Source organism: Argiope bruennichi, chromosome 2 (genome assembly GCF_947563725.1).
Source record: "Argiope bruennichi chromosome 2, qqArgBrue1.1, whole genome shotgun sequence".
Classification (NCBI taxonomy): domain Eukaryota; kingdom Metazoa; phylum Arthropoda; class Arachnida; order Araneae; family Araneidae; genus Argiope; species Argiope bruennichi.
Window position 1 is genome coordinate 106,611,758 of NC_079152.1, and position 13,951 is coordinate 106,625,708.

The window sequence follows — 13,951 nt, forward strand, 5'->3', positions numbered from 1 at the left end:
GAACTAATTCTTTATTTGCTAACAATAGAAAAATTGTTAGCAAATAAAGAATTTTTATCATGACAATAAGGTAGAAAAGTTTTTAAAAATACTATGGTGGATTGAAATTACATTACTTTTCTTTTCATTTTGAAATTCTGTAGTAAAAGTTTTCATATTCAAATTTTGGACGTCACTGGATGTTCATTTATATAATCTTTAAAATCATTTATCTTTGTCATTATAAGTGAAATTTGTGAAATGGAATTGCATATTTTAACTTTAAAAGTATCAACCTCTTTCTAAATCTTTAAAGTTTCAGTTTTTATAAAACACTTATTCGTTATATTTTCATCTCTAATTTGGCGACAAGCTATTTTGTTGAGTATTAGTTAACTATTATATTGTAAAATTGCATGCTTAATTTTTTTACATGATATAATCAGTGCTTCATAATAAAAGAATGGATTCTTCCACCAGCCAAAGCAACCGGGAACATTTAGAATTTTTGATTTAGCTTTAATATATGGGTGTAGTAATCTTTTTGAGATATTTTTAAGTCTCCCGTTTCTTAAATCATACGGGTTTAGATATTTGAAAATACTGGAAACCTGAATTAATTTTTTAAAGATAAAAAAAAATCTACTCTTTAAAAAAACCGTAATTCTTAGGAGGTTGATATATAAAAGAGCGCCTCGCTTAATTGATGACTATTAAGCAGATGTTAAGCGTCCTCTCAGAATTTTTAGAAAACCTCTGTCCTCCAAACTCATCTGGGCATGCACCTCTAACAAACAAAGCGTGCGCCATAGATATTCAATCTCATTGAATGAAGAAAGGAAATTTCGCTAGGCATCTCGTGTGCCTGCTGTAGTTTTGTTGGACGGACTTTGGATTCAATCAATATTGATACAATTAAGTAGAAATTGGCTAACCTTTCTGTTTATTTAAAGGTAAAACCTCCAGCAGCCATCCCCTCATCTCAATGAACATGTTCTTGCTAAAGTATTCTTTGTTCTATCTTGAAACAGTGCTAATTAAAAGCACAGCCAAGCGATATAATTTTTAACTTTTTCCCAACAATTTATGTTTCTCAGTCGTATCATATATTAATTTATTAAACGAGTGGTGAACTTTAATGATAAATAAATAATAGTGACCAAAAGTTTTCCAAAAAATCTTTATATTGATTTAGAATCATGCAGATGCCATAAAGTTAAATATGGTATTTAAATTTTTGAAGGAACGCTTTGGTTTCTTAACGATCGACTTTGTTTTTTATCCTGTATGCAAAATTATGAAGTTCATCTCAGAAGCGCATAGTTTTGAACACAAGTTGATTAGCTGATTATCAGAAAATTAATTAAATAATGCTACATTTTTTCCTATGGAATTTAAAAGGATTTTATATATTGAAATAGAAAATAGCTTTAAATTGCAATAATCCGATATACGTAAAAGGAAACTTCATTTTTAAAGCAAAAATTGTGTAATTTCATGGGACAGAAACAAACACCTATGTTTGTATATTTTATAGTTTGCCTACAGTGCAACGATTCATAGTTATACGTACTGTCATCCTGAGTTACCATCAATTTCAATCCTTTCTCTTTCCTAAGACAATATTAACGATTATCGAACAATTTCCAAACATTTTCTTGCTCATTAAATCTTCTTCCCCAATTCAGAATCATTGCCATAAGAAGAGAAGAATGCTACAAACTTTATAACTAATCATGATTAAAATCTACAAGCAAAAATTTTTGTCGTCTATAATTAATCACCTCGGAAAACTGATGCAGGCAAAATTTCGAGGAACAACAAACACGCAGAGCGCAATGCTTGGGGACAATACCGTCGGTGTGTGACAAAGAGTTGCGCGCGAAAAGGGTGTTGTCCTTCGTGGCGAGATTAACGCTCCATAATTAGTGGTGGCAGTGGGTAATTAAAGAGTGCCTCATATTTAATTAAGCGACTCATAATGAGTGTGCCAGCTTTATCGGGGTGGACGCCATCCTTCTTCGTCTTGGGTTTGCTCTTCGAAGGCGGTCGATACATTCAGAATGGGAAACCTTTTCTGAAAAGGGAGGAATAGAGGGTGGCTTGCAATTATGATCGTTTGTTTTGAGTGGAGTGCTAGATTGATTCGAATTGCGATAAGAACTCAATATATTTTCTTTTATCACCAAGAATAGAAGTGAGTGTGTACTGAAGCAGACTGAGAAGCGTGTGAAATTCCTTTTGAGATAAAAGTCTGATGTTCTTAATGTCGTCAGAGAAAGTAATTGCATCTTATCGATGGCGGTTTAAAATATATACAGAGAATTTGAATACTCGTGTACTTAAGATTTTGGTGTTTGGTTCGTTTGTTAATTTGAGGTTTTCTGATTCCTTTAAGAATTTCAATTGACTTTTATGCAGGTGCATATGGGTATGCATTTTATGCAGATGCATAATGCTTTTGGGTACTATGGGTACTGAGACCTTACTTTATATATTTTTTCAACGATCAAGTTGAATAAGAATAATTTTAATAAAATAAAATAAAAATATTTATTCAATTAAGCGTTGTTTATTTTAAACAGACAATGATCCAATGAACTATAAAAGAAATCTAGATTCGTCTGCATTTTTTTCCAATAAAATATAATCTTAGGATCTAAAAGTAATTATAAATAAAAGATAAATGTCCAAATATATGGCATTGTTCTTGTTCTACGCTTGAACAGAAGAGTCATCTCTTTTAACAGAGAATGTAGTGATAAAAAATATTAAATATTTTCTCCTTTATGATTTATAGAATTTTTTAATATAAATTGAATAAATAATATTTTTAATGAATCTTATTACATTAATTTGGTGACTTTCATTACATTTAAATGGTGACATCCCATTTTGAAGCTACGGCTTTGTTGGGAATAATGCCCTAATTTTGAAAGTTAGTACGATGACAGTCTTTAATCTTGCATGCAACGCAAATTTGATTGATCCCTAAAGTCAGATTTGACAATAGTATCTCTAATACCTGATTCCCCAATTCACTTTTAAGAATTGAAGAATTATAGTCATCGCTTACTTTTTTTTAAAGACATGATATTGATGTGAATCCTTAGTTAGATTAATTTGCACATCAATTATTTGTATTTATTGCAAATGATTATATATTACCATAGAATTTTATAAATACTCAGAGCTAATTTTCCGACCTTCTGCTTTTTGAGTTGATAAATGTAATTAACTTTTATCTCAGATATTTATGATGTTTCATTTTTTGTTGTTTGCAATGTCATAATTTTTTCTGTTCCAATTTAACTTTGAATTATCTAAACATAATTAAATGATTTTTGACCATGTCATCGTAATTTCAATAATTGGTCATTAACTGGGATTATGAAGTGGGATTGGTTGGTCAGTGTAGTGGGATTGGTCATTAATGGGGATTATACTTTATAATTCGGATTAAAAAGAATCGTCTCAAAAAAAAGTGACTATTCTCCTTGTAAAGAGAATGGTTGTGCATAATATTACCACTAGGCTTTAATAAGTTGATCAATTATTTCTTCTTTTGTATTTAAAATTGTTAAAAATAGGTTGAAATTCACAATATTATATTTAATATATATTTAAAGTTCGTAATTTTCTTTTGAATAAGCTTTACTTTGCGAAGAAGTTTTTACAAACAATATACAGGGTGTTCATTAATTATTGTCGGGGTTTCCGTACCTCATAACTTTCGAATAAAAAATATTACGCAAAAACCGATTACGTATTCGTAAATTACAACTCAAAGAATTTTATTAATGATATTAAAGTGTAAAGCTTGCACAATTTGCACTTTGTAGGCATTCAGCTGAAGGCGATTATGTATTCGTAAATTCGCTGAACAAATTTTGACTCGAATTGAGGATGATGAAAATTACCTTCGGAAATGGTTCTTCAGTGACGAATCCACTTTTCATGTGTCAGAAAAAGTGAATAAACATAACTGTATAATATGAGGCTCGGAGAACCCGCACGATTATCAAAAGTCAAAATTTGTTCAGCGAATTTACGAATACATAATCGCCTTCAGCTGAATGCCTACAAAGTGCAAATTGTGCAAGCTTTACACTTTAATATCATTAATAAAATTCTTTGAGTTGTAATTTACAAATACGTAATCGGTTTTTGCGTAATATTTTTTATTCGAAAGTTATGAGGTACGGAAACCCCGACAATAATTAATGAACACCCTATATAGTATTTATTATTATATAACTACATTGTATCTTATCTGTATATAGGAAATTATATTTCAAAGGTATTTTTTAAAAGAAATTTAATTGCATATTAAATTTTCAAATGCACTTTTGATTTTTTTTCAATCTTTCTATTATTGCTATTGGTAATTAATATATTAAACATAAATTTGTGATATTCATAAAACTAATTTTTTTCTAAATCAGGTTGATCATTTTAAATTTTAATTCTTATTTATGTAGTGCTAAAATCTTTTGAGAGATAAATTATTCATATATTTCCCAGTAAGTATTTCACCTATTAAAATCAGTGACAAACTAAATTGGGAGTATATATATATATAATAAACGATTAGTAACTATAACATCAAATTTAAGGATATAAAAGGAAACCATGAATTTAAACCGGTGGCGTAGATTTTGAAAAAGAGGGTATAAATGCTCCGGTAACCAATCCTGAGTGTTGTTTGGAAGACAATATTTTTGAATTTATCTTATTCTTTTATAGCCAATAGCTGATAAATGAGATTAGAAGAAAGAGTGAAAGATAGATATTCTGCCCTCCCTTCCACACTACAATCTTCTCTGGGCTACTTAATTAAGTCACATACCTTTTAAATATAGAATTTCACCATTAAATATATTGATTAATAGTATTAAAAACAATTACATTCAAATACATCAAATATATCGGAATCATATTTAGGACAATTTAACTGAGCGGGATGATGTACCGTGCAACTTTGTACTGTTAGAATTTTAGTTGCCTCTGACTGAAGCAACTTTCACTCCGATGATATTGATCCGTCCAGACGAAGAAGTCACACAGTGACTAATAATGTACAATGATATTAAGCATCACATTACTTCTATCCTCACGTCTAATCCTTTTCCATTAAAAGTCAGTTTTATAACGGACCCAATTCCGGTCGCCGTGAAACCCGTTCTTCTCTAGCAGTAGCGACCAGATTAGCCATGTCATCGGGGACGGGGAAAAGCCTCCCTAATCCGGTTAGGTGTCGCCAAGTGAGGTGACGAGCATTGACGTCCCTGTCCTATCTAGCCGGATCATCAGCTCCCGGACTTTTGCCTTTCCCCGATTGAGAATGACATCCCCGTGTACTTACCTCGTTAAAGGGTCAGGGATGAGGTTTTCCTGGCCTTTGATATCTCTTTCACCCTTTTTGCAATCGTTGCCGAAACAGGTCAGGTTTCTTATGCTTTCTGAGTATTCGAATGATGTAGGATTCAGAGATATTGAATGGTGTGGGTATCGGATTTTGCGATTCGAAAGAAAATATTGAGAAAAGGCATTGTAAATTGCATGTGCAATAATATATATATTTTTTTAATTTAAAGTGTGTTCTGAAATAGGTTATCAAAAGTAAAAAATGAATGGGGGTAAATATTGATTAAATTTATTACGAAATGGATGTACAATAGAATTTTAAATAAGAGGCATATTTCCTTAAGTAAACAATGTAAATGGTTGCTTCGAAACTATCCCGTTACTTCCATACCATTGTATTATCAACAACATACCATTGGCAAATTATAGTTATGAAAGAGGCTATTAGCTTTCAATCTTTGGCGATTAATCGCTGGGATGCGATTAATTTTCAATAACCAAAACATTGAATGTGTTTTTTGGATGTGTGTTTTCCGACCGATTGAATAAAACTGAAGACAAAATTATAGTTGTAGTCACAAAATCACTTACCAAACTTCATTTATTTAAATCACTGCATTTTAAGTAATTGAGGTTACATGGTTGTGTAGGTATGGGCTTTTCTTCAGATTTGGTTCTAAATTTTATAGGTATGTAAATTCCCAATGTCAAATCTGTGCATCAAATTCTATCCATCTATCTCTCTTCGTTTTGTAGTTAGCATACTACCTTATATTTGGACAGCTTGATATATAACTTCTACTGAATGGATTCTGTTCAAAATTTGATAGAAATCTGCAAATTTGATGTAAAGACCATATATTAAATTTTATCTTTCTAGTTCTAAAACATTTTTGAGGTATTATGTTCCCATAAGACATAGTTTCAAAAATGTGTTTTTCGATCTCAAAGAGGCTTGAAACGTGTTGATAAGTCAAAATCTTGAATTCCAAACTTTTGGCAATTGCAGTACTTTTCTTTGTTTACTTCTTACCCGAAAATGATATTACTTCTTACCTATGTTTTACTAACAAAGGTTTTTCTCTATTAGATGTGTAATAGTTTGTGTGTGTGTAATATCTTTTCAAAAACAGATTTCTTAATGTAAGAAATGAATTGGAGTAAAGTGATAAAATTTTGTATATAATGCAAATGCAATAGAGATTTTTGTTTTTACTTAAGTCTTTTCATAGACAAAATTTCATAAAAAGTTTTTTTTAAAAAAATGAATGAAAAAGAGAATTTTGGTCAAATTTTACTCATAGAAAATTTATATCTTAAACTGAAACTAGTTAATAAAGTTGTTGAGTTCATTTCTTGAAATAAAATACTGTATTTACTAAAATCAACTATAATGTTATATAAAAGCATGTAAAATGAATTTCTTTTTCTGAACCTACATTTTAACTACACGTTTTAATTTTTATTTTCTCATATACGAAATAATGAAAGAATAAAGTATTTTAACTTTCATAAAGTTCTGTTAAGATATTCCGATGAATCTTTATTTTAAATCATCTCGATTCTGGGGGGGGGAATCATTTTTTGAAAGAATTATATATGCTTGTTGGTCGACTCAAAACTGGAATGAGCTAGGGAAATAAAATTTGATTTTGTAGTTTCTACCCAAAAATTGTAGATGTAACTCACTAATTTTTTAAAGGATGCATATTTTGGATGAAACGCTTCAGAAAGAAAAATGAATGATCAGAAAATTGCTTTTCACATCACAAAATCAGATATACTTATCTGTGTGTGTGTGTGGGAGGGGTGACAATGGAATGGACACGGGACTGTTTTGAACATACTGTGTTCCTGGAGTTTTGGAAGATGATCTGCGTCTCCGAAGTCTGAAATGTCGAGATTGAAAAGTTGGCGCGTGGTATTCTGCAGAAATGCTGCAGAATAAGATATTAAGAAGGCCATGATCTAGATAGATGAATTTTGCTATATGTGTTTCCTGTTTAATTATAAATATATATCAAATTTTGGACAAAACCTGTGAAAGATGAATTCTCTTATCTATATCTTCTCCTGTATGTGAAAGTGTTTACTCGAAAGCTTGGAAAGATAAAAGGATGAATGTCGGCATATGAATTTTACATCAAAATAGGTGTTTATGTAAAATATTGAACCTTTTCAATCAAAGAGAAAACTATCTGACCGTGTGGACACGATATTTAAAAACTAGATAAATGAAATTTAGTATGTAACCAAATTTAATATAATATCCAAATAGTAAACATGTTTCAAAATTTAAAACGTCTATTAAAGGGAATTGATCCAGAATGCATTTGGGATTTCTTAACTCTACTACAATGTTAGGTAAAAGAGTTATAATGTGGATATAAGCTAAAAAGTTGAAAGGAGAACATACGTGCTGATATTCATATAAATTTTAAACTCCCCCTGTGATGGGCAATGTACAAATAGATTTGTAATTAGAAATCGTAGAATTTCACAATATATTTCCTTATGGATTGATCAAGGGAATTTAATATAATTCCTTATTATTTTATTTTATTGTATAAATTCTGCATAAGAATATCATTTGCTTGTTAGTTATATATAAGACGTGTTTGTAACGGAGCTACTATGTGGAAGTGTCATGTCTACAAAGCCATTAAAAATAATCCTGCCTTGAAGGTATAAAAATCATAATACTTGCAACAGTGTCCTTGAAGATTTTAAGATGCATTTTAATAAAAACTTTTGAATTAAATATTTCAGGCTAACTCAGAAGGTTATTAAATAAGTTAAATAAAACTTAAAGTAGCAGTATACAAATATAGAGCATAAGCAATGAGAGAGGAGCTGAAATCTTTAATGTCTGTGAGCCCAAGTGAAATATTTGGAAGAATCTTGTATTTGATGTAAATTAAATTATTTGAAAAGATAATTTAATATAATCATTTCAAATACAAGATTTATTTATAGATGATGAAACACATTTCAGTGATAAAGCGTTTTCTATGAATGATAATCCGAATAAATAAAATAAAGCGACATAATTTTGCATCTTAATGAAGGTAAGAAGTGTTCAACATAACAAATTTGATGGAAATGCTTCCTGTAAACTATCCTTTACCTATTTTATAATAGTTTACTTTTAAGAAACTGTTTTTGAAAAATGTAAGAGGTAAATGTATATATAGTTATTTAAATAAAAACATTCTGTTGTAATAAGAGTTTAACCTAATGAAATAAACATTTAACCTATGTTTTCTTTCACATAAATAGCTCAAGGTTTAATCGAAATTGAATGAAGCTCTGAGTCAAATATTCCTTCTTTCTAAGTCACTGTTTAATAGCATTATTTGAAACTAAACGAGATATAACTATTTATCGTTTTAAGAATTCGAAATTTATGAACCTTGAACTCTTTTATCAAACTAGTTTAAACTTTCGTTAAATTCAGTAAATCATTTTTCACCAAATGATGCGCTGAAACAAGTGCTCATCAACTTCAAGATAACAGGATGTAATACAAGTAACGTTAACTGAAGAGGTTAAGAATATTCTTTCTTGGTTTTTTTCATATTTTGAGAACTGGTTTGTCCAGAATGAGAGGACTTCCTTTATTATGTACAGCTTTCTCTTTTAATGAAACATTTCCCTCTATATTCTTATGCTAATTAAATGGTTTTTGATTTCAGCAAATAAGTTGCTGCTTTGCATAACAACTGTTAATGCATTTAAGTACTGTGAAGTGAAAATGAAGAGTTAATATTGCATTTGTACTTTGATGTTTCCTGCTGTTTTCACTACACGAAAAATGTTGAATTGATATTGCTGCAGAAATAAGAATAAAATAATGGAAAATTATTTTAAGCTTATTGTGAGAAAAACTCCTGATTATTGTTTAATTGCTGATAATTCGAGATAGATATGATATTAATTTCATGGGTTATTCAAACATTCTGGAATTTTTGATGCCAAATTTCTTTTTATAAACAATATTATGTCTGATTTATGCACAGAATTACAGAATTTACGAATATTTAAGTCAGTAATTTTTTAAAGTTTCAAATAATTCAATAGAGGAAAATCGTTTCAGCAAACATATCTCAAATGGCCTTTCTTTTCTTATATGGATTGAAATAGTAATAAATTTCTCGGATATGTTATGCCATCTAATTAAAAAATAGTAAATATTTAGTGGAGTTAAATAAATGTAATGTAAAGAGCAACAAATCTCTTATGTGTGCATTTTTGAATAAAAGAATGGGCAAGAAATATCTCCCAGAGTTCTATAACTTTTTTGGAGAATGGGAAATTTGGTCTGAAACTTCCAAATAGTTGCATAATTCAAGATGTTTTGAATTAACGGTTGCAAGTCAAGTTATGGAAAATAGTTGGATTGATAAAATATATTTGTTTGTAAAGTTAGAAAATCGTAAACCGTAATAGTTAGATCAATAATTGTAACAATTGTTGTCATTTATAATTTTTATAGTATCTTTAGCAGTCATCATTATGTATTGCTTTTTGTAAAATTTTAGTTTCTAGCACATTTCCAGTTTCATATGGGATTCCAACTACCGATTTGTTGTATAATTCAAATTATAAATAAAAAATGATTAAGTTATATTAAAGTAATTTATTGGCGAATATTATAAAAATATTATTAATCAGTAATATTAACTTTAACAATAATTTATTAATTACAGTAATATTATTATCACACTTGATTGCTACTCTAATTCAAAAACATTCTTGCCGAATCCTAATTCTTATCCTTCTTAAAAGACCGATTAATAAACAAATTGCATAACATCCGGTTATGAGAAATTTTTAGCTATAAAAATCATGCTTGTATCATAGTGTTAAATCTTGTCGAGCATTAAATAAAAAATAATCATGGAAAAAAAAAAGTGAAATCCCAGTTAAAGTCCAAGTTTAAGAAGAGGCGGATCCAATCATCAAAGGGACCGCTTTTGCCGACGACACCGAGAGATTATCCACCCGTGTAAGGGATGTCATAATTTGTTGTCGATCGTTGGACTTCGGGCATCTGCTGCCATGAGATAAAGTACTACGAGAGATACTTGCTGCTCGACATACCCTACCCTTCTTATCGCTTCTGGTTCATGGTGGGAGGGGGACAGGGAAAAAAATCTGCTCATGTATGTGTTCGATGAGAAAAAAAAGTCAGAATCCTCCCCTGCCACCCTCTGCGACACTGATACTAAAAGAGATAAAAAGTGAAACCATGTTCTGTGCACCCGACCCTCGGAAAAGACGTAACTCGTCAGTTAGGATCGTTCTTGCCGACAGAGGGACAGGGCGCAAAATGTGTTGCGGGGCTTTTAAGTTCAGTTTTTGATGGGCAAAAGTGAAATTCCGGAGCAAGACAATAGATCATTGAATGTTTCATATTAAGTTTATTATTATTATTATTATTTATTTAAGGTTGTAAGTTTTAAAGCTAGGAAAAATTTGTTTACTAGACGTTATTTATTTACCATTCTTGCCACCCTTGTTTATTCTATTGATATCGTTATATCACTTTACAATGGGTATATTTTTATTTATCTTGAGTTATACGATGGATTAAAAAAAACAACCTGGAACTGTATAACCAAATTCACTTAGTTTGAATAAAAAAGTTAATTTTGCTTTTTTTAGACAAAATTATCAGTACTCTATAAATGGCGAATGACTCAAAGCTTAACTTTCTTTTGCATATAAAGTTCAGTTCAATTTTATAACCTGAGATGAGCAGGGGGATGTGATGCCTAGGATGCAAGACTTGAGGTAGTAGTGAAAGCAATATTTTTCGTAGGATTTTTTTTACTCTATCTTTTTTAAAGTAAGGAATCGACAAGTAAGACTGCGAAAGGGTACGAAGAATAATCACTATGCTTCAAGCTCTATTTACCTAGCTGCACCTGTGATCATGTCGAGAGTTTTGGGGAAAGCTAAAAGCTTTCGATCACATATGAATTTCGTATTTTAATGTTTCTCAGGGTAAAATATGAGTTGTATGAATGAGTGAATCAATTTGGAATTAAAATATAGATATGTGATCAAATTAGATATCTCTATTGGATTTAAAATTTGGATGTATATAAAATATATATATCAGATACAGTGAATTGAAATGTGATTGTTCAAATTGATCAATTATGTTTTAAATCATATTTGGGTTGATTTGACATACTCATGCACCATGTTGCTATGCCTTTTGGTCAATTTAAATTGTATCTGATTTTATAATTCCTGGTGGAAGTTCTTTCAAATCCTGCACTGTTTTTTTTATCTCCGATATGTATATTTTCACCATTTTTCGAAGGAAATGTGCAGCGTCTATAAATTTCCTTGCTAATCAAAAGTATGGAAATTTTTCTTGACTAATAACTAAATGTATTAAAAATTGTTGAAATGTATTGTATTTCTTAATTTTTTCATACTTGCTCGAAAGTATTAGATAAATGCAGCTAGGCAATTATATTATTTTTCTGAAATTGAATAAGAACCAAAACAGTTGTTGAAATTAAGCGGTTTTAGATTTATTTAAAAAGCAACCAAATTTTAATAATTTTTACAATGAAAATAATTTTCTTAGTTTAGTCCGTATTCTTTTCTTCATATGAACTCTATTTTTTAAGAGAAGTTTTCAATTAAATAAAAAAGAAATATCATTTAAAGCAAATTGAATACTTTTGGTTTATTTCAAGTCAAAGCTTTAATTATAAATTTGAAAATACAATCAAATTTAAACTTTAAAAATATCGGATGCGATTTTCTATTTTATCTAAATTAAACTATGCAATATTTTAATGAATGGGATCTTTTTTGAAACTGTATACATTTTTTGTACTTTTTTACACAAATATTCATAGCTAAAGCCTTAGTTTGAGGATGGTAGGATCGCGAGGAACTAAGATATTCCGGTTCGAGACCTGATTCAACCGAAAGTAGAATATGTACTGCTAATTAATTAACTATTATAAATATTTATGTGAAATTTATTATTGCGCATCAAATATCCTCACTTTGATGACCTGCGAAATTTTGAAGATTGATGGTCAAAGGTAGATACTGTTCTCTTCTTTTGAACTCAGTATTCAAAATTAGGATATTTGTCTTAAAATAAATTGTGAACAAAAATGTGATGTTAATCCAATCAAGCAAAATATCATTACTGTTGATGATAGAAGTTTTCAAGAAGTGGAGTGGGATGGAAACGTTTCCGATTCTAACTAACTTATAAGTTGAAATGGATTTTTACTATAGTAATTATCCATATTGCTGTAAAATGATTTAATTTGCTGATAAATGTTACAATAATTTGTTCTTTATCATTACAGTGTCATACATTTTTTTTAAACTGAAATTCCACTGATTCTTTACAAAGCGTTCTAGCGGCACAAGACAGTCCTCCGAAGTCATTTTCTTCCTAGTCCGCCCCCTCCCAAAGAGTCGGGATTTAATCGCTCCCCCAGGGCGGGTACTTTTGACACTTGAGTTTTTATACACTTCACCCTTCGCGATAAAAACACTTCGCAGCTCCTGGGTGAGAAGGTCGCCCCTGGGGTAGACGGAGGCACTGTTGCGTTGCGGTTATCCGAGCCCGCCAGACGATTCGGGTGGGAAATCTCTTCTCTAAAATAAAAGAGTGAAGAAATTGGTTTAGTATTAGAGAAAACGTTTTGCGACTGAAGAGTAATTGTTTAGTGAGCATTTACTTTGCTTATTTGTGTGACTATTGAGAGAAAACAAAAGGTGGGGGGAATGGATCAGTAGAATACTATATTATTTATTATATCTGAAATAACAGGGTCGATTAATAAAAGAGCACTTTATCTCTTTTATTTGAATTTAGCAGAATAAATAAATAAAACATTATTTCATTTGAAGTAATATTAAAAACATTTATTGAAAATACTATTAAGTCACTTCGTTGGAATTTCAAAAAAAGATTGGTGAAGTTGCAGTCTTAATTAATGCTTTAAGGTTTTGTAAAGCGTAGATTTTAATAATATTTTTTTTTATGAAAATTTAATTTTTTTATTAGGGTCTTGCATTTTCATTATTTGGATTTCAGTAAATTGTAATATGAAATTAGTTAGAGTGAAATACATATCGGCATTTTTATAGTGATGAAGTGGGCTGTGGAGTGTAAAAATATGTTGAATATAACTTATAAATTCATATCGAGTTAAAATTATTATCTGTTGTTCCTAAAATATAATATAATACATTTATTTTAGTTTAACCAATTCGTTCTTGTTTGACTAATCGTGTAATTAAATTTTTGCAAAAAAAAAAAAAAAAAAAAAAGGAAATCCCGATTAATATTATTCAATTTACGCTTGTGTTATAGATTTAATATGTATTTACTTGTATTCATGAGTGCATATCGTATTGTGATTTCTATGAATTTAATAAACAGGTAAGGCAAATCATAATCATCTTAGTCTCTCAGGATGTAAAAACTGATAAAAGTATCTGGTCTTGGAATTCGAATTTTTGGTCTTTTATCACAAAAAATTCAAAATCATTTGTGGTATTTATGTTGTGAATAATGTGATTAGTCGGATATTATTAATAATAACCGATT

At 29.9% G+C, this 13,951-nt stretch overlaps 1 protein-coding gene across 2 annotated transcripts in view; it reads left to right on the forward strand.

Annotated features, from left to right (window-relative positions):
- LOC129961694 (zinc finger protein basonuclin-2-like) overlaps positions 1–13,951 on the forward strand; it is a 307,167-nt gene that overhangs the window by 187,919 nt on the left and 105,297 nt on the right. The gene's annotated exons all lie outside the window — the stretch shown is intronic.